This window comes from Vombatus ursinus, unplaced genomic scaffold (genome assembly GCF_900497805.2).
Source record: "Vombatus ursinus unplaced genomic scaffold, bare-nosed wombat genome assembly UNPS02009062.1, whole genome shotgun sequence".
NCBI classification, from domain to species: Eukaryota; Metazoa; Chordata; class Mammalia; order Diprotodontia; family Vombatidae; genus Vombatus; species Vombatus ursinus.
Window position 1 is genome coordinate 1,260,213 of NW_020948840.1, and position 22,139 is coordinate 1,282,351.

Consider the following 22,139-nt stretch of genomic DNA (forward strand, 5'->3'; position numbering starts at 1 on the left):
TGTCATCTAGCCCTCTAATTTTACTACTGAAAAAACTGAGACTGGAACTAGTGGAGTAATTTAAAATCACACAGCTAGTAAGTGGAAGATCCAAGACTAGAAAACTAGGACCTCCTAACTTCCCAGCACAGTGCTCTCTCTGTTATAATATACTTCTTTCCCATTTTCTCACTAAGTTTTTATTTGGACTAGTCAACACAGAGGCTAAGTCTATATGTGATGCTGGTTTGGGTTTTCTGGGTTACTTTCTTTTTGTGGTATGTGGTATAAAATAGTGGTCTAAACATAATTTCTGTCAGACTGCTTCCCAGTTTTTGTTTGTTTTTTTTTTTTTAGCAGTTTTGTCACATAGTGAGTCCCTTTTCCAGAAACTGGGGTCTTTGGGTCTATTGAACATGATTTTGTTACTTTTTGTTACTTATTTATTTATGTTGTGTACCTAACTAATTCCATTGATAGATTTTCCTATTTTTTAAATGGTAATAAATAATTTTGGTGATTATTGCTTTGTCATATAATTTAAGATACGGTATTGCTAGGCCCCTTCACTTTTAAAAAATTAGCTCCCTTGAGAAGATTCCTCCAGATGAATTTTATTATTTTTAGCTTGCTAAAGTAATTATTCGGTTCTTTAGTTGATATAGTACTGAAAAAGTAAGTTATTTTAGGTAGCAGTGTCATTTTTATCAAAATGACATGGCCCAAACATTAACAATTAATATCTTTCCATTTATTTAGGTCTGTCTTCATTTCTGCAAAGCCTGTTTTGTGGTTATGTTCATAAAATTCCTCAGTGTCTCAGTAGATGGATTCCTTAATATTTTATACATTCAGTAGTTATTTTGAATGGAATTTTCCTTTCTTTCTATTCCTTGGTTTGTTGGCAATATATAGAAAATTTGATGATTTTTGCGGGTTTATTTTATTTCCTGTTATTTGCTGAACTTATCATTTCAGTTTTTTAAGTAGATTCTCAAGGGTTCTCTATACAGACCATCATATCATTTGCAAAAAGGGAAAATTTTGTTTCTTCTTTTTCCCATGCTTATTCTGTATGTTTTTTTACCTTGTCTTATTGCTATCACTAGTATTTCTAGAACTGTCAAGTAATCATGTGATAATGGACATGTTGCTTTGAGATTTTGATAAATGTTCCCACTTATGTTGCCTGATGCTTAGACAGTGGAGTATTAAAGCCTGGGTATTCTCTATGATTCTGATGGGAGCTCCACCTCCAAATGATAAGGGTGGGGGTTGCTCTTGATTCGTGGAGCGTTCTGTGACATCTGATGCAGGATTCTAATATGCCAGTAATAAGAGAAATTCCTAGTTGGGAAGTAAGGGTCATCCTCATGGGGTTAAGTCAAGGCTTGAGATGGGGGAAAGTTGGTAAAATCCAAAGGTTGAATGTTCTATTATCAGAGTGACTATTAGATATTGATAGCCAAGGGACTGAGATGGGGAAGCAAATCAGTTATCAGTCTGATTTCAAAGCCTAGGACAATTTGTCAAAGACGGGAGCTGATATGCAGGAAACACATAAGCTAACTCTTTGTCTCAACTTGAACTGCTTCCAGAAAACCTAGGTCTTTCCATTCAGAAAGATGGTATACCTTGCAAAAACTGATTCTGATGCCCTGTGTGGCTGATGGCAAGCTATCCTCTTTTTCTGACTTGGCTACCTCCCACAGAATTGATGATCTGTGTATTAGGGATATTAGTAGGCCATAGCATAAATATTTGTCACTGAAAATGTGTTGAGTATTTGGAATTACCCGTAGAGAGGGTCTCTGCCTGTCCTATGGATAATGATGTGAGTATTTGAAATCTGGTCTTTTGTACTGGGTTGAAATCAGGATGAAGGCATGATGTCCATAGGGCTGTGGGTGTGTATGTGTGTGTGTTGTATGCATTTATAAAAATATCTATTTGTGTATATTTGTATATATGGGTATGAATGTACATGAGTGTGATTATATCTGTGCATATATGAATGCATAAGCATGTGTGCTTATGTGTGACTTTTTCATATATGTGTGTGTATGTATGTGTGTGTTTAAATGACTGTCGGTAAGTCTATCTATTGTACATGTAAGTGCAAATGTGCATGAATAGAAGTGGGTTTGTATGTATATTAGCATATGTGTGCATGTGGGCAGTAAAGAGGGGTCTTGGATTTAGGGAAATACAGCTACCTGTGTATCATACTTGACATCTGTTTCTCTTTCCTCCCTCCTCAAGCCTAGTTATACTTTGGGGTGGGGGTAAAGGTGGGGAGGGAGCATAAAAGCAATGGTTTTTTTTGCAATGGTTTGAGTCAAAGAGAAATCTGACAGGCAAAGGACCATCTTGTTAGCCAATTCATATCAAGTCAATCCTGATCAAGAAGAGGTGCCTGCCTTGATGAGGTGAATTATCTGAAAAGGGGACTGGGAAGGAGACAAAGAAGGCTAATTGGCCCCTTGGGACTGCAGCTGCTCTAACTGGCCATTTTAATTAACATCTATCTTTATCAGAAATTCCTTTGTAGGTTTCCATCACCCAGGCAAGACTGGCCATTTATTGGGCCATTTGCAGGCAGACATGGACTGGTAGGATGACTCCTTTGAGTGTCTTGAATCAACCTTTTATGAAGATTGTTTGTCTCTGCTCTAAGTCCTTGGGAAAGAGCTTCTCAGAGTGAAAATCTATTCGCTAGAATCCGGCTTCACTAGGTTCAGATTTTATTACTACATGTATTCGAAGCTTCCACAAAAGGGTTTTTGTTTGTTTGTTTATTTTACAAACTTTAATTCAATTCAACAAAATTTTAAGCTTCTTATGGACCCAGTCCTGTGCTATGCTTCAGTATAGCTTGAGATACAGTCTCTATTTTTGATGGGACATCTTGATGGATGGAATAAACCTTGAATTCAGTGCCAGAAGTCCTGGGTTTGAATGCCAGTTCTGCTGCTTACTACTTGGACAAGTGACGCCATCTCCCTAGGCCTTAGTTTTCTCCTCCATAAGATAAGGGGTTTAGACTAGATTAGTGGTTTTTATCCTTATTTTGTGTCATAATAACAGTCAGCATTTATACAGCATTTTAGGATTTGCAAAGCACTCTATGTATGTCATCTCATTTGATACCTTGCTATTTCATCAACCTTCTTGGCATTCTGGTGAAGCCTACAAACTCCCTTTTCATAATAATATTTTTAAATGCATAAAATAAAATATATAGGATTACAAAGGAAATAAATTGTATTGAATCAATTATCAAATATTTTTAAAAATACAAGTTTTAAGACTCTTGGTTAAGAATCCCTGGACTAGATGATTTCCAAGGGCCTGTCCAGCTCTGAAATTCTATGATCCTAATCTAGTTATACAGGCAGGATCTATATCAGAAGCTACATACTCATTCTAACTATATGTTGCCTCAATATTTCTGGAGCCCTCATTGAGAACTGCCTTCAGATACTGTGTTAAAAGTGACTCTTCATCACCCCCTGAAAAAGATCCTCAAAGGAAAACTCCTAGGAATATTGTAGCCAAATTCCAGAGTTCCCAGGTCAAGGAGAAAATATTGTAAGCAGCCAGATAGAAACATTTCAAATATTGTGGAAACACAATCAGGATAACACAAGATTTAGCAGCTTCTATAGCAAGGGACCACAGAGCATGGAATATAATATTCCAGAGGTCAAAGGAGATAGGATTACAACCAAGAATTACCTACCCAGCAAAATTGAGTATAATCTTTCAAGGGAAAAAATGGTTGTTCGGTGAAATAGGAGACTTTCAAGCATTCTTGATGAAAAGACCAGAGCTGAATAGAAAATTTGACTTTCAAACACAAGACTCAAGTGAAAAATGAAGAGGTAAACAGGAAAGAGAAATCACAAGAGAAAGATAATGTTTGTAACTCATGAGACCTTTGTCACTATTAAGGTAGTTGGAGGGAAAAATTATATGTATGTATATAGATAGATAGATAGATAGATAGATAGATAGATAGATAGATAGATAGATAGATAGTGGGCACAGGGTGAGTTGAAGATGAAGGGGTGATATCTGGAGAATAAAATTAAGGAGTGAGAAAGGATTATGCTGGGAGAAGGAAAAAGGGAGAGGTAGAATAGGGTAAATTATCTCACATGAAACAGACAAGAAAAGGCTTTTATAGTGGAGGGGAAATGGGGGAAGGTGAGAGGGAATGAGTGAATCTTATTCTCATAGGATTTGGATTAAGGAGGGAATAACATACACACTCAATTGAATACAGAAATCTAGCTTACTCTACAGGAAAATGGGGGAGGGGAGAAGGGGATAAGAGAGCAGGGGGATGATAGAGGGGAGGGTAGATTGGGGGGTAATCAGAAGGAAACACTTCTGAGGAGGGACAGGGTCAAAAGAGAGAATAAAATAAATGGGGGGCAGGATAGGATTAAGGGAAATATACTTAGTTTTTCACAACATGACTACTATGGAAGTGTTTTGCATGACTAGACATGTATAACCTGTATGGAGTTGCTTGCCACCTCAATGAGGGTGGGTGGGAAGGGAGGAAGGGAGAAAATTTGAAATCCAAAGTTTTAAAAACAAATGTTAAAATAATTGTTTTCACATACAACTGGGAAATAAGAAATACAGGCAATGGAGTATAGAAATCTATCCTGCCCTACAGGAAAACAGAAGGGGAAGGTGATAAGAGAAGGGGAAGAGAGGTAGAAGGGAGGGCAGATTAGAGGAAGAGATATACAGAATGCATGCCATCTTGGGGTGTGGGAAGGGATGAGATGGGGAAAAAATTTGGAACTCAACATCTTGTGGAAGTGAATGTTGAAAACTAAGATAAATAAATAAGTGAATGAATGAATGAATGAATGAATGAATGAATGAATGAATAAATAATTGAAAAAGTGACTCTTCCCATTTGGTGGTGGGAAAAAAACAATAATTCTCATTTCTGTAGCATGTTGTGGTTCACACATTATTTTCTTTACTTTAACCTTACAAGGTAGATTCTTCAAGCATTATATCCTCATTTCATAGGTGAGATTCCCTGAAGCAATGTTTCAAGGAAATCCTAAATAAATGAAACTATTCCTTTGCATCATTGTAATAGAAACATATTATTAAGATGTAAATAAAAATTTATGACCCACAGTAATTAATATTAACCATTAAAAGTAACATTATTGCTATATATAGGAATAAGTTTTTCTACCATAATAATGCAAAGTAGTATTTCCATTTATTTGGCATTTTTCTTCTTAAGAATTTACTTCAGGCAAACATAACTGTCAAATTGTGATAATAATAATAATCATCTTACATCATAAAACTCTAATTTGCATCCTAATACATTTACTTAATTACAAAACACAGTCATCTTGTCCACCTGTACAATAGTCCTACTTCAGGTTCTGCCTTTGACCCATTCTGGTTATGTGACTTTGTGTGCATCATTAATCTCTCACTTCCCAGGGTGCCTTCTAAGATCATCAACTGCAGAGTAAGTTTCAACTTATAGTGGTAATGGTAATCTCCCCAGCAGGAGCTCCACACAGCAATGAAATCACAGGTTCAGTTTTTATAAAGGGTCATATTTTAATAGTTCTTTAAGGTATAAAGGGAGTCTGATGTATGTTCAGACCCCATCAGTTTGCTAAGATGGCATCTCCATGCATGTGAGAGTTCCTTCACATGGAGACACCATCTTAGTAATCTGATATGATTTGTACCTGTGCCAGACCCTCATTATGCTATTGGCCTCTGAGAAACAGGCCTGGGTTCTTGGTATTTTTGTTGATGCTATTCTAGGTACAAAGCATACAGCCTCTGAACTTGGGAGTTTCAAAGGCTGGGAGCATGAGTTATAGGAATCTGGGAATCCAGTAGTACAGTTTAGGTGTTATAGCTAGTCTAATATGGAGTGATCATCTCTCTGGAGGGACCTTCAGGATTCCAGTCCAGCAGAAGCAGGCAGTGATACCTTCTTTGGATATGAACTTGGCAGCACCAACTCTATGTAGGAACTGAGATGACTCATGAATGTAATCTTCCCACCTCTCAGACTAGGATGATAGGTGAGGGGGAGATTATACCTCTGAGGCATTGGGGAAAATGTTTGTTCTTGCTATATCTGTCAAGTAAATATATCTTTGCAAAAGCTCCTGACCTGCCAGTCACTTGAACCATAAAATATAAGGAACACATTTGTTGGGAAAGGTCAAGTCAATGGCAGAGAACAGAGGCAGCCCCTCCCCCCAATAACTCATGGTACCCAAGAATCCTGAGAGAAACTGGCCTGACTCTGAGAGACTAATGCCAGAGCATACATATTACAGAGGTTTACAAAGTGACTTTATGTGCTCACATGATTTCCCTTATGGGGAAGGATTTGATTCTAATCCAAAGAAAAGAGGCAGAATGGTGTAATGGATAGGACACTCAATTTCAATTCAGGAAGACTTTAGAGGAAGACTGGGATTCAAGTTCTGTCTTTGATAATTACTGGCTATGTAAACCAGTTACTTTATCTTTGTTCCTCAGTTTCCTCATCTGTAAAATGGAAGGATTTGCTTATCTCAAAGGTCCCCTAATGTCCTAAATCTACTATCCTGTGGTCCTAAGTGGAGCCATGTTAAGGTGGAGAATTATGTATCTATTCTTTATAGGATCATAGCTTTAGAATTGAAAGGGTAATTCAAGGTAATTAAGCCCAAATCTCTTTATTTTATTAAAATATTCCATTTCCTCACATGTAAGAATTCTTACAGGCGGCAATATAATATGAATTGAAATTCTCCATTGATCTTGAATGAAGAAGAGAATTGGATTTTAAGATCTTGTTTCCTAGTTGGAATATGTCATTCCTTTAGATTAAAATAGAGCTATCCCATTGATAAGAAATATATAAAATCAGTGGGAGTGAAGTTGGAGGCCTGCTGATCATTTATTTTGCTCCAGTTAGGTACCACATTATTAGTTCTTTATCACTGTTCCTAATTATACTGTGTTTTATTTGCTGGATTTTCAGGAATTCTATAGGCCAGGGGTGGGGAACCTGCAGCCTTGAGCCCACATGTGGCCTTCTAGGTCCTCAGGTACTGTCTTTTGACTCAGTCCAAGTTTTACAGAACAAATCCTTTTACTAAGATAATTTGCTCTGTGAAGTTTGGATTCAGTCAAAGGGCTGCACTTGAGGATCTAGAGGGCCACATGTTTCCCACTCCTGCTATAGTCAGTACTCTAACAGCAGAGAAGATTTCATTGCCTGTGATCAATTCTCTTCATTTTACAGATAAGAGAGGAAATACCTTGCTTAGACATACATGGGGCACATGTGACAGAACCCTGATTCTCTGTCTACAGATTAGCTGTCTTTTTTCTATCCAACAAACTGAAATCTTACTTAGGTAGTAATAGGTATAAAGATTAGTTGATTTTTCTAACATGTGTTTGAACACTTACACCTGTTAGAAATCCCTGAGGCTTATTCAAAGATTAAGGTTGAAGAATGATAAGCAAGAGGAGGGAAAATCCTGAGATAGGAAGAGGAATTCCAAAAGGAATTATTGATTATATAGGTTACGAACAGAGATCCCAGGATCCATTCTTTTAGTTAAAACATGGGTCAAATTCTATTTCAATTATCCCTAAGAGACTGGTACTTTGATTGCATTCTAATTTCAGGATTTTTAATATTGGTGAATATAAGGAGTGATTAACAAAAGTTTGGTAGTGTGGGCCTCTTTCTAAAATGAGGTGATTTTTAAGGTTCTTCCTGGTTCAAGATCATTTGATCTCATGACTCATGAGAGAATCTTGACATCATGGTGGTCTCAGAGCATTTGGGGATCCTGGCCCTAAAGGTTGGCTAGAAGAGCTAGAATTTATCCAAGAAACTATGGGTTTCCAGGAACTGGATGGTAATTAATCTAGTGGACATATTCTGTCATCTCTCCTGAGATAGAATGTTTGCCACTTATTAGCACTGAACTGGATCATAGGAACATAGATTAAAAGTTGGAAGGGGCCTCAGAGACCATCTAGTTGCATGCCCCCTCATTTTATAGCTGAGGAAACTGAGGGCCAGAGAGGTTAAGTGATTTGCTTATGGTGATACAGCTTGGAAATGTCAGGGACAAGATTTTAACTCAAATGTTCCTGACTCTAAGTCTAGAACTCTATCCATTATGTCATTCTGGGGAGGCAAGGTGACATAGAGGCTGATGTGCTAGACTTGGGAATCAGGGATACTTAGACTCAACTGCTGCCCCAGACCCTTATGTATGAGTTGGCTAAGTCACTCAACTTCTTAACTTCAGTTTCTTTATCTGTAAAATGGAAGTAATAATAACACTTACCTCACAGGTTTGTAGTGAGGATCAAAGGAGACAATGGTTACAAAATGCTTTGTGAATCTTAAGTCACTTTAAAATTGTGAACTATTATTGTTACTGTTGTTATTACTGCTGTTGTTTGTTCAAAAGCAAAGGCAGGATATAACCCTTTGAAAGTCTGGCACTGAATCACAAGTCAGAATGGAGTCTAACCCATCTAGAGGCCTGACTGAGGTGCTCATTTTCTCACACAGCCTATGGTCTATGCTTTTTAATACCCTCAGTGATAATAAATTCATTCCTTGAGAGTAGAGTTGATTTTTGGAAACAACCAAAAGGAATTCAGCTTTATATATAGTAAGTGAGGTGAGGAGGGTTAGAAGGAGCAAATTAAACCTAAAAATGTCATTTATGGCTTAAAAAATGAAGCATACCTCTAATGTAATGAAATTTATTCACGTCTGTGACTTCTAAACCTGAGGAAGTTTCCAAAGTGGTCCAGATGTCAGCACCATGGCCAGGGGCAACAGAGCCTCTCAGAATAGTGTGAGGAATCAGCACTGTAAGCAGGGACAGTTCTGAACTACTCACTGGGGAGCTGACTTGTGTCCCTGTTAAGGTCATATAGGGGAAGTGAGCAGTACAGAATTTCAGGTGGAGGAGGAGTAGGCTTTACTATTGGCAATGGTAGATTGGTCCTTGTTCTGCATCTTTGTGGCAGAGATAAGCCACATCACAGGGTTCAGGAAGGTTTTGGTTTTGTTGCCAAGATCCCCAGCGGCCTTTTCTGATGTGGTATGTCAATCCTCAGAAAGCCAGTTGAGGAAGCCTTGTATGTTTGGATGTTTCCTATCCCTCTTGGGCATCTTATATACTGTGGCTGTCCTTGCACTTCCCTGTTAGCTGGGCAAGTGCTACCTCCTTCAAGAAGCCTATCCTAATTCTAGTTGTTAGTGCCCTTACTGCATATTTATTTTGTATATATTACTTATCTTTACACATGTTGTATTCTGTTAGTAGGAAGGAAGGAAATACACTTTTATATAGTGCCTATTGCATACCAGGCACTGTGATAAGCACTTTATAAATATTATCTCATTTGATCCCCACAACAACCCTGGGAGGTAGGTACTATTATTATCCCCATTTTATAGAGGAGGAAACTGAGGCAGACAGAAGTTAAGTGACTTGTTCGCAGTCATACCTAATAAATATTTGAGGCTGGATTTGAACTCAGGTCTTCTGACTCCAGGCCTAACACTCAATCCACTATACTATCGAACTGCCTTGCATGACATAAGCTCTTTGAGGGCAAGGATTTTCTCAGTTTTGTGCTTGTATCTCCAATGCCAAGCCACTTATCTTGGAATTAGGGAAATGTTGACCCCTGAGATAATGGTACAGTGGAATGAGCACTGGACTCTAAGAGTTAGAAAACCTGGGTTCTAATCCCACCTCACTTGATTACTATCTGTGTGACCTTGAGCAAACTACGGAACTCCCTGGATCTTTGTTTTCTCATTTTTGTTTTTTGTTTTGTTTTGTTTTTTGTTTTTAGGCAATTGGGGTTAAGTGACTTGCCCAGGGTCACACAGCTAGTAAGTGTCAAGTGTTTGGTCTGAGGCCAGATTTGAACTCAGGTCCTCCTGAATTCAGGGCCAGTGCTCTATCCACTGTGCCATCTAGCTGCCCCTGTTTTCTCATTTTTAAAATGAAGGAGTTGAACTGGATGTCCTTTGAGATTCCTCCCAACCCCATAGGATGGTATTAGCTGTGCTTGCCATGTAGTAGGTGTCCACTGTAGTACTTAGCTTTTTTCCCCTTGGATGTGTAGTTAAGGAAATCAGAATCAAGGAATTCAAGAATTCGATGGGATCCCAGCAGTCATCTCACCTGACCTATATAATGAGTATGAGGATGTATGCCCAGGAGTGCCTATATTTATGCACATGTGTATGTGTGTACATATATACATGTGCATGCTTAATATTCGCTTTCTTCTCACCCAGAGATGCTGCTCAGTGAAGCAGGCATTACAGAATTTCATTAGTAGGCACAGTGGATATTTTGCTGACTTTAGTTCTGTGTTTCTGAACCTGTTCAATAGGTTTTTCCCTAATTTTGCCAGATTTATTTTTTAATTCTGAACTTAACAAACACCAATTAAAATGAGCATTTCATATACAAAATAGAACAGAAAAAGAATGTTGAATATAAAACTGTGAATCTCTATTAGGTGGAGCTTCCTTTTCCCTTTAAGTTGCACAGTAGACATTAATCAATAATAAATTGATGATGTTCTGTTTCCTTGTCAAGGGATGAATAAGTAGTGACCATGATCAAATTATTGAAAGTTGCTTTCTTGTCTAGGGAATATTCTTTCAAGTTTTGTAATTTAGGAAAATCCGGCTAGTACCACAGTTGTGAAAACAAACTTGGAACAGTGTTATTATATACTACCCTTCTCCCTCCGCAAAAGGCTAGTAAACCCATTCAAGGAGCTTGTTATTGGTGATGGTACAACATTCCTTAAGCAAGAGTTTAAAGAGCTAAATGAGGGCAGCCAGTGGTGCAGTGGTTAGAGTGCAGGGCCTGGAATCAGGAAGACCTGAGTTCAGATATGGTCTCAGACACCAGCTTTGTGACCCTAGGCAAGGCACTTGACCTTTGATTTCCTCATTTTCTCAACTATTGTCTCAACTTCTCACTCTACTTTGCAGAGTTGTTATGAACAAGTATTCTTAACTTGTAATACTTGTAAAAGCATTTTAGCACAGTGCCTGGCCCAGAGTAGGCACTATAATCCAACCGCTTCTCTCCTGATATGTAAGTCATTTGATAATTGATATAATTTTATCAACTGCTAAGGCAGCTAGGTGGTATAGTGGACAGAGTGCCGGGCCTGGAGTTAGGAAGAGCTAAGTTTAAATCCAGACTCAGATACTTACTAGCTGTGTGACCCTAGGCAAGTCACTTCACCCTGTTTGCCTCAGTTTCCTCATCTGTAAAATGAGGTGGAGAAGGAAATGGGAAACCACTCTAGTATTTTTGCCAAGAAAACCCCAAATGGGTCACAAAGAATCAAACACAACTGAACAACAATAATAATTTAATTATTTAAAGAGGTTTGAGAGCTCTTCTACCTTTGGGAATAGGAAACAGAAAGTGGCGTGGTAGAAAATTGACTCCTGGGGCAGCTAGGTGGCACAGTGGTTAGAGCACCGGCCCTGGATTCAGGAGGATCTGAGTTCAAATCAGGCCTTAGACATATAACCCTTACTAGCTGTGTGACCCTGGGCAAGTCACTTAACCCCATTGCCTAGCCAAAAAAAACAAACAAAAAAAAACAAACAAACAAAAAAAGAAAGAAAATTGGCTCCTGCCCCACCCTAGTCTTTCTGAATGATAAGGTGGAGAGAACAGGGGATTTGGAGTCTGAGGACCCGGATTCAAATCCTAGCTGTGCCATTTATTTCCTTTACCTTGGGGGTAAGTCGCTTAACCTCTCTGGGCCTCAGTTTCTCTACCTGTACAAGACATTGGACTTAATGACTTCTAAAGTCACTTCTAGATCTAAATCTATGAGCTCAAGAGTCAGTACAGTGGAGAGGAAATTGTAGGAGTTGGAAAACCTGAGTTCTAGATCCAACACTTGGTTGTGTAGCTCTCTGGCCAAGGCACTTAAGTGCTCTGAGCTTCAAGGTCCTCCTGTTCTAACTGATATCATAATGCTGGTCCCCTCACATAATCACTATGAGCAAAACACTTGGTAAACCTACTACCCAGAATATAAATGTAAGCCATAGGCATTACTTCCAGGGCCCACCTTCTTTTACTATATCAGACTGACTGTTCACTTGTAGAGGAGCAGAGGGAATACTGTAGCCAAATTCTGTGCCATTAATCAATGGTTCTTATCATTTTTCTTCTGCATTATAGAACCCTCTGGCAGTATGGGGAACCCCATGAACTCTGTCTCAGAATCATATTTTTATATTCCTTCATTAAATTCCTGTATTCAATATATAGGACTACAAAGAGATATATAGAAATAGTTACCAAAATATTAAAAATAAAGGAAATTCATGGGCTCCAGGTTAAGAACAAATAAGTTCATTTTGGGGTCAATGTGGCTGGAAGTTTCCTGGATTAAAGTCAAGCCCCTTTGGTTCAAATGCCTGCCCTGTTACTTATTAGCTTATGTGAACAGCAACCAGTCAATGAACTTCTCAATTTTAGTTTCCTCTACTATAAAACAGGGATAAATCCGCTTGTGGTGCCTGCCTCCCCAAACACTGTTGTGATGAAAGTGTTTCATAAACTTTAAAGTGATATGTGAGTGTTATTAATATTACACAATCTGCTTATAGTGTGGTCAGATCTGGCCTTACATCTGGATAAATTGCTGTAGGATAGCAGGGGTCAGGAAAGATTCTCTCTGCCCCAAAATTTCTCCCTAATCACCGATCAGGGAGACATTTCTACAATAGGGTCTAAAATTTGGCCCTTAATCCTTTCTTTGAATGAAGTTTTGAAGGTCCTGGTTAAAATGCATATCCATTAGGGAAGGGTTACTATTTTCAATTATTAATGATAACAATGGAAACGGCTTGTCATGGAGCAGAATTTTGGCGGGTTAGGGTAAAGGACAGATTAACCTGTGGGAAGGCAGTTGAAAAAATTTTATTTGTCATGACTATTTGATTTTAACCTTATCTTTCAAAAAACAAAACAAAACAAAACAAACAGTTTTGGCATTTCTGGAATGGAAGGAGCACTGGCCTGGGAGTTGGAATATATGCGTTTTTATCCCAGAATTTTAATTAGCCTGCTAGCTGACCTTAGACAAGTCATGTACTTTCTCTGGGTCTCAGTTTCTTACTCTATAAAATGAAGGGATTGGACTGAATGATCTCAGAGGCTTCCCTTCAGCTCTAAGATCTATGATTATAAACCAGAATGCATTGAACAGCTATATTTGGTCTATTCTCCCCTTTCTCATTGTGAATGCCCCTGGAAGAGAGAGCCAAGAGAACCCAAAATCCACTTCCGTCGTCCCTCAGGGCTGCTGCAGCACACAACTGCCTCCTCCTCAGCCAACAAAAGGCCTGGTAGAAAGATCAATCTGAAGCTAATTTTAATTACTGACAACTGCAGCCTGGGTTGTCATAGAAACCAAGAGAGAGCTGCTCTGTTTATGGGATTGAATCAGTCACACATTAACAATGAGAGGAAACTGCATACTTTTTCCACATGCCAAAACCTGACTTTTCAGCCATTCCCTAGTGATGTCCCCAGGAGTCCCCTTTTTTTTTTTTCCCTTTTTGGATGGTAGTCAACAGAACAAGACCACAAGATGAGTTATTTGTAAATGGAAGGAAACTAGGGACCCTATAAGACAAAGAAATCTTTATCTACTTCCAAATCTTTGTAATCTGTTTTTCTGGAGGCATTTGCCATGAAATTATGTGAATGCCTGTTGAGTAAGATCATTGCTGCTAAGGACATGATGGATGACCTCTTTGGTAGAGATCCTGTATGCTCAGTATGTCTAGGTAGTGGCCACTATTGCATTATTATTGAGTTGTTTCAGTTTCCATGGCCCCATTTTGGGGTTTTCCTGGCAAAGATAATGGAGTGGTTTGCCATTTCCTTCTCCGCCTCATTTTATAAATGAAAAACTGAGGCAAACAGAGTTAAATGATTTACCCACGGTCATACAACAAGTAAGTGCCTAGGGATGATTTTGAACTCAGGCCCTCCTGACTCCAGGGCCAGTGCTCTATCCACCATGCCACCTAGCTGCCCCTAAATGGTGCAGTGGAAAGAATATTCAACTTGCAATTAGAAGAGTTGTTGTTGTGTGGTGTCCAACTCTCTGTGACCTCATTTTGGGGTTTTCTTGGCAAGGATACTATAATGGTTTGCCATTTCCTTTTCAAGCTCATTTTACAGATGAGGAAACTGAGGCAAACAGGGTTAAGTAGTTTACCCAGGGTCACACAGTTAGAAAATGTCTGAGGGCAGATTTGTACTCGTGAAGATGAGTCTTCCTGACTCCAAGCCCAGTGCTCTATCCACTGTGCCACCTTGGTGCCCCCACTATCACGTGGCATAATGCAAAGAGCACTGGATTTGGGGTAGAAGGCCTAGACTTTTAGTCTCCACTTTCTGACAGTGTCTATTTTTCTGTTTAAGAAGCTTCTGATAATGACATTACTACTTCTACGGCAGAATACAAGCTGTTTAAACTCTTCACATTCCAATCTCAATTTCCAGATTGGTTTTATTTGATGCCACCTTTTTATACTCCACATTCTAGTCCCATAGAACCCACACATGACACTCCAGCTCCTCACTCCAGGACTTTGCTCAGGCTATCCCCTTTATTTAGAATGCTCTCCTTCCTCACTTCTGCCTCTGGGAATCGCTATCTCCTTTCAAAGCTCAAGTTAGATGCCACTTTCTACCCACAATCTTTCCCAGTTGCTTGTGCTCTCTTCCCTCCCCAAGTAACTTTTATTTAAGTATCTGCATACATGTGTATATCTGTCCTAGTAGAATGTAAGTTTCTTGAGGCCAGGGATACTTTTGTTTTTATCTTTTACCCCCTAGTACCTGTCACAGTTCCCTCTCCATAATAGGAGCTTAATAGATGCTTGTTGAATTGAATTTAATTGAATTAAAATACAATGGATGATATTGAACATGACATGCTGTGGGAAGAGTACCATGTCAATAAAAATGACAAAAATGAATAGAGCAGTTATGACAAAAATGAATAAAATATCTTTATTTAAGTAAAAGAAAATGTAAGACAAACTTTCACAAAACATTTTTTAAAAAAATACAGTGCTTAATTCCCACTTCAAGGCTCAGTGATTTCATTAAGTGGGCACTCCCTCCATCAATGCAGATTTCAACTCCTCCTCATAAGAGGGACATTAGAAGTCAATTAGGCCAACTCTCTTTTTGCAGAGAAGGAAATTGAGCCCTTAGGCACAAGCAGCATGCTACCTGTGTAACCTTGGACCAATCGCTTTCTCTCTGTGCTTCAATTTCCTCTGTAAAATAAGGGGTTTGGATTAGATAATCTCTAAGGTCCTTTCCAGTTTAACAGAGTGTGAAATGAGATAGTGTAGAGTTCTATTCTTACTCCCAGGTTGCTGTGGAAATTATTAACTCTGGGCCCATGACTAAGGATGAAGTCTTGTGTGCTGACTTAAAGCAGATGCTTTTTTAGGATTGCTTTCCACAGCTTGACTCAGTGCTACTAATTTCTCTACTGATCTATGGATAAAACTGCTTGTTAAGCAGTAGACTTTTTGTTTCAGACGATAAAGAGCATCAATTCTTTATCTGTTGTCCTGGCATTCTTCTGGATATGCAGAATCAAATTCCACCTCTCATAGGTATCATGGTAATGCCCCAGAGGTTTCAAAACCCAACCACATTTCTTTAAGGTTCTATCTTCCTCTAAGCAATTGCTAAGACAGGTCTAATTCTCATATTATACCTTTATTAATCTATCTGGTGCCTAGGTTTCCTCTGCATTCCCCTGGTTCCTCTAAATATTTTCTCAACTCACTCCGACTAGTTGGCCTTTGAATCTTTTCTCCTGACTCCAAGCCCAGCATCTGGTTTGATTTACTTTATTGTTTCAAAATAGTGAAACTGACATAAAAAAAAACTCCCATAAATCTAGCATTGTTCTCATTCCTGCCTTGCCTCTAGTTTGTTCAGTTGCCATCCAGTGAGCATGTAAAAATTCATGCACCGGTGCCAAAGCTTATGTGGACATCCCATCAGGAATGGATTGACACCCTTGAGTAAGTAACTCACTAGCACTGTTATTGGGAAAGTCATCATGAAGGCCAGGCACTGTGTGAAATGCTAAGAGTACAAACAGAAACAAAAAAAATTTCTACCTTCCTTCAAAGAGTTTACATCCTAATCAGGGAAGGCAACATATAAAAAGGAAGAAGAAAAGCACAGGTAGGGTGGGGAAATTTAGAAGTGGAGCCCAAAGAAGAGTGGAGGCCATGGCTGGCCTCAGCCTTTTCTTAAAATGGAGATTCTGGAAGGAGCTGATGAAGGAAACCATCAGAGGGGTACATCTTTCAGAGAGAGAGAGAAAACTGCTGAAGAATGATGGCAAAGGAATCTTTCAGGGCAAGAAGATAGGTGCAGGATTATAGAGAAATGACTCCAGAGAATCAGGAGCAGAGCCTCAGGAAGAAAGAAGAAGTGAGAAGAGTTAGTAAGTTAACTGGGGTTTTTTAAGGAGGAGGAAGGCTTTTTTATATATGCTGATTAAGTTAACTAGGCTGACCAACTTTTATGCCTTTAGAATTGTTTGCACTTTGCAAAGTAGATACAGATGAGCTTCTGGGGGCTCAGGAAGCCTAGTTTCCAGAGGAAAGACTCCTTTGACTTGGATATCTCTTTCCTGGTGCACCAATCAGTAGGGAGGTAGTTGGGAGAGATTGCAAGTGTCTGTGTGTTCTTTCTTGAGTATCTTGTGCCCTGTGTCAGTGTTTACCACATCCCTTTGTGCTGCTGGAGGTGGGGGCATCATTTTTCTAACATGGGCTGAGTCTATGATGAGATCCAATTGCATTTCTAACACAGTAAATTATTCTGAGATTCCGCCATATGACACTAAGGATATGTTTGAGAGACCAGGTATAATCTAACCCCTGCAAATGCATGGTGCAAGTTAAATATTCACTGATCCAGTAGGATTATCAGTGAGCATTGGCCTGTATTTATTGCTGACTTAGCATCTCTACTACATTTACTGACTAATGATGTAGGACCCCTTCTGGTTTTGGTATCAGGCTCTTCCTGCTGGATTTCTGCCAGGTTGCCCCTTAGCATTTCCTCATTTGTGGCCTTGTACTTGCCATTATTGATCTGGGTTCAAATCCTGTGTAATCTTAAGCAAGTCACTTAATTTCTTTAGGTCTCAGTTTCCCTCTTTGTAAAATGAGAAGATTGGGCTTGGTGATGTCTAAGTTTTTATTTAGTGCTAAATCCTGTGCTCCTATGATCTCACACTCCAGAACAGCTTGGAAACCTGAAGCCTAAAAGGTCTTTTGTGACTCTGAATATGTCCTTAATTCTAAATGAATATTCACTTAAATTTCAATCAATACTCAAATAAATATAAAGTGGGAAGCAAATTTGATAACATTTCTTACATAATTACAAAGTCTTCAACCTAATGGAGACTCCTAGGAGCATCTTTTGGCCTTCTAATGAAAAAAGTTTCCTCACCTATTGTTTTACATTTGATTTATTACATATTTCTGTAGTCTTTGACATGCTTGTCTCCTAAGGCCCTTGTGCTTAGTTTGAATTACTGAGATCTAGCTCTTTTGAGTTTTTTGTATTATCTATTTGGGGTCCAAGTTATATTTATCCATGATCTCTTTCTGGCCTCTGAACAAGGAAGGCCTAGGTTCAAGTCTTGCCTCTGACAAATATTGGCTGTGATTCTAGGCAAATCAGTTAATCTCTGTGATCTAGGCCAGCAGTTTTCAATCTTTTTTAATGGAGCACTCTTAACAGTAAGATTTCTTTTGTTCTGGTGTGTATGTTGGGGTGAGGTGGGAGGGGAGGGAATGATTTTTTCAATGGCATTTTCATAGCAGTTATGATAGGGCTAATTGCCTTGAGGGACTGATGCCTAGCTCAGAAGGGGAAAAGTTGGGAGCTTGCACAACCGTGGAAGGAGTTGTCTTAGGGAAATACTGGGCTACAATAAGTGATGAGTAAGTGTGGTTATGACAGAGACAGACCCAAAGATTGGCCATCTCGGGAAAGGTAGTATACAGCTCATCGTTCCATCCTCTGATTGATCAATCACACAGCCTTTGGGGTCAATCTATGGCACTCACCTTGGAGACCATCATGCTAGCTAATGCTAGAGATAACTAGAGTATACCGGAGCTAACTATAACATTTAATAATGTGAGTTACAGAGAAGGTGCTGACCTGCATTGGAAGAGGAAATTTTCTTTTCTAATAGTTCCCTATCTCAATGAAATCACAGGTTCAGTCCCAATCTCCATTATTGCTTGACTCTTCCCAACTTTATTATGGATAATTGAGAGAGAAATCTAGCACTATTTGGGATTTGGCCTATTAAAGTAGGTCAGAAGTTGAATTTCTGTGGGGGGAAATTGGAAAAAAATTTGAGAAATTGAAAAAAAATGTGAAGAACAATCTCCAGGCCAAGTACTGATCCAAATATTTCTTTCTGGTTTTAAGAGAAGTAGGATCAGGGACAATTAATGATATGAAAGAATTAAGTAGGATTTAGAAGGATTAGGGAGTAGAATATGAGGCAGACTCAAGAAGGATAAAGAGAAGGTAATTGGCATGACAAGGCAAGTAAGAAAAGGTAAGTGGAACAATTAGAGGGTTAAAAAATAGAGTGGGTTGATGGGTGGGGAAAATTGTCAGACAGGGAAGTTGATAGAGGGCTGAAGGAGAGGTGAGTGCAGCTGTGGTTGCAATATTGTTCTTGAGATAAGGAGAAAAAAATTGGAGTAGAGTTGTCAAGTTATTAATGAGTTATTAAGAATTATCTGTCAAAAGTTTGAACCAGTTGTTTGGGTCTGAGGTATAAACACTCAGAAGTAGTTCCAATGAATAAGAATGAAAATTACAGCCATTTTAATAGAATAAGAGAAATTGTACAGTAACTTGCATTGAGTGTGTATGTATTTCCGCCAAAGCCAAATGACTATTATCTGTGTTTTAGGTGTAAGCTAATCTCCCCCAGGATGAGAAGATGAAGGAACTCAAAGAAAGCTCCCTGCCCTCCAGGTATTTAAGGAAAATGAAGGATTCCTAAAGGAAATGGAAACCAGACTTCAATGGGAAAAAAAAAAGGATCTGAGATGGAGCAAAGGAGATTTGACCTTTGTCAGTATGATGTAGAATGGAAGTGTAACAAAGAGAATGGAAGGGAAAAGAGTAGCTGTCCAATTAGGGCTTAAAGCAAATTAAAGGCTCTTCCAGAAGAGCTGGATGCTCTGAGAAGGAAGAAGCCTTTTGTCCTCTCAAAAATGATAAAGCAGACCACAGGAACTATTAGGTGAGAGATCACCTAGGAAGGGCAAGAGGAAGAAAAGAGCAATAGTGACTGGTGATTGATTTCCCAACTCAGGGGCACTGAGGCAGCTGTTTGTTGACATAATAACAACAATAAAGATTACTGTTGTCTTTCTGGGGCACACATCCAAGACATAATAGCAAATCTCCCAAGATGTATCAAAGCTTATGACATCTATAATCTTTTGTCTATTCATGGGGGGACAAATAGCATTACCAGAAAGAAATTAAATAGTGTTGCCAATGGTTATGAAATCTTGTGAAAGAAATTGAAAACCAGAGGAACAGGAGTTTTGTTTTTCTCACTATTATCCATTGAAGGCAAGAGCTGCAGAAGAGAAAATTAATTTGGGGAGTGAACAGTTGGCTGTGAAGGGTTTGACTGAAAATAGGATTTGGATTTCTGGATCACGGCTTACAACATAGGGTTGACAGATACCTGGCCAAATATGGAGTACATGTCTAACAGAGGCTGGTAAAAATGTATTTGCCAGGTGTCTTGCAAACTTAATCAAAAGGGCTTTAGACTAGAACAATGGGAAAGAGAGGTGACTCCTTATGTATAATCTGCATCCCCTCCCAATTAGATGCTATAGAGCATAGCCACAAAGAAAGAAGGGTAGCAGCTAGGATACAGAGAAATTTATGAGACAAAATGCAAAAAAGAATCCAATGGCAAAAACTAGGATCTCAAGTGTCTCTGTATAAATGCCCAAAATTTAGGCAGCAAAAAAGAGGAACTATAGACCTTAATTCAAGGAGACAAATTTGATCTCATAAGAATCAATGAGACTTGGTATGATAAAACCCATGACTTGACTCTGTATCTGGATAAGCATAACTTATTGAAAAGAAACATGATAGTTAAAAGATGGAGGTGGGATAGCATTGTATATCAAAAAGATATACTCCAGTTAGGAAATTCAGGAACCAGAGATAGTAGGGGGTAGGATGTAGAAGTATGGTGCAGAGTACTGAGGTAAAGGTCAAAGGAGGGAGAAATAAGTGATTTTGTTATTGGAGTATACTAGAGATCCCCTGGATGGAAAGATAAAATTGATTAGCAGTTTGAGAAACAAATCACAAGAGGAACATGAAATAGTAGTGTTGAGGGACTTCAATTAACCAGATATCTACTGAAGCTCTCTCAGTTAAAAGCAGAGCAGCCAATAAATTCTTGATAATTGTATCATTCAGAATATGTAGCAACCAGCAAAGGATCATCTTATTCTGGATTTGATTCTCACAAACAGAGAAAAACTGACTACTGGGGTGGAAATGATGGGAAACTTGGTGGAAAGTACCCACTCTGTACTAGTTTGTGATAAAAGAGAGAAAATATAGACATAGTTTGACATTCATCTTAGATTCTGGGAAAACAGATTTTAAAGGGCTCAAAGGAAAAAGGGGTAGGACTCTATGAACTAAAATGCTTCTGGGGAAGTCAATACAAGATGATAGGAAATACTCAAGAATGAAATTCTAGAGACAACAAAGGGAAACAGTCTCAATGAAGATGAAAAATTGAATTGGTTTGAAGAGACTGATGTGGATGGACAAAGAACTCACCTACCAACTTAGGTTTAAAAAAGAAATGTATGGAAGATATCAAGGTCAGATAATAGAAATGAATAATAAGGTCCTGTAAAAAATAGTGTAAAGAATGAGAAGTCTCAGAATGAATTGAGGTTGGGGTGTGTGTGTGTGTATGTGTGTGTAGCTAAAGGCTACAAAAAAATTCTTAGCTATTTTGGGATTAAAAAAGAGGATCAAATAAGGGAAAGGACATGTGCTTGGCATAGATTGGATAATAATAACTGGCAATAGAAAGCCATGCTGGCCAATTCTTATTTTCTTTCTGTTTTCTCTGCTAAGGAGAATGACTGTTACACTAGAGATGATAGAGCAACAATGATTAACAGGGAGTTGATATGCAAGAAAGGAGAGAGTAAGAAGGTGCTGAGCTACCCTTGAGGAATTCAAGTCACTTGGCCCAGATGAACTACATCCTACTGGCATGATAAAGAGAGGCAATATGATTGTTGAACTGCTATCAGTAATATTTGAAAGACAATGAAATATGGAAGAGATACCACAAGAGTGGAGAAGGAAAAATGTGGTTCTATTTTTTAAAAAAGGGAAGAGAACAGTTTACAAACTATGGACCCTTGAGCTTGACTTTGATTACTGGGAAAGTTCCAAAATGAGTAATTAAAGAGTTGGTTGGCAAATACCTAGAAAGGGAAGCGGGGATCACAAAGAGTCGGTATGGCTTCATCAAGAACAGATCCCACTAGACTAACATCATTTCCTTTTTTTTTTTTTTAACAAAATTACTAGTAGATGAAGAGAATTCTGTGGTTATGGTTTACTTATATTTTGGCAAAGCTTTTGATAGAGTAGCTCATCCTATTCTTGTCAAAAAGAGGAAGAGATGGATTAGATGATAATACATTCAGATGGATTCAGAACTGGCCGGTTGGTTCAATGTCAACATGGCAGGGGGACTCCAGTGAACTACTCCAAAAGTTTTGCTTGTCCCTGTGCTATTTAATATTTTTATCAATACCTTTCTCCATTTGGCATTCAAAGCCCTTCATAACCTTCCCTGATTCACATTTCTAGTCTCCTTACACTCCCTCTTCCCCTCAGGCCCACCCTTATTCCCACCATATACTCTTT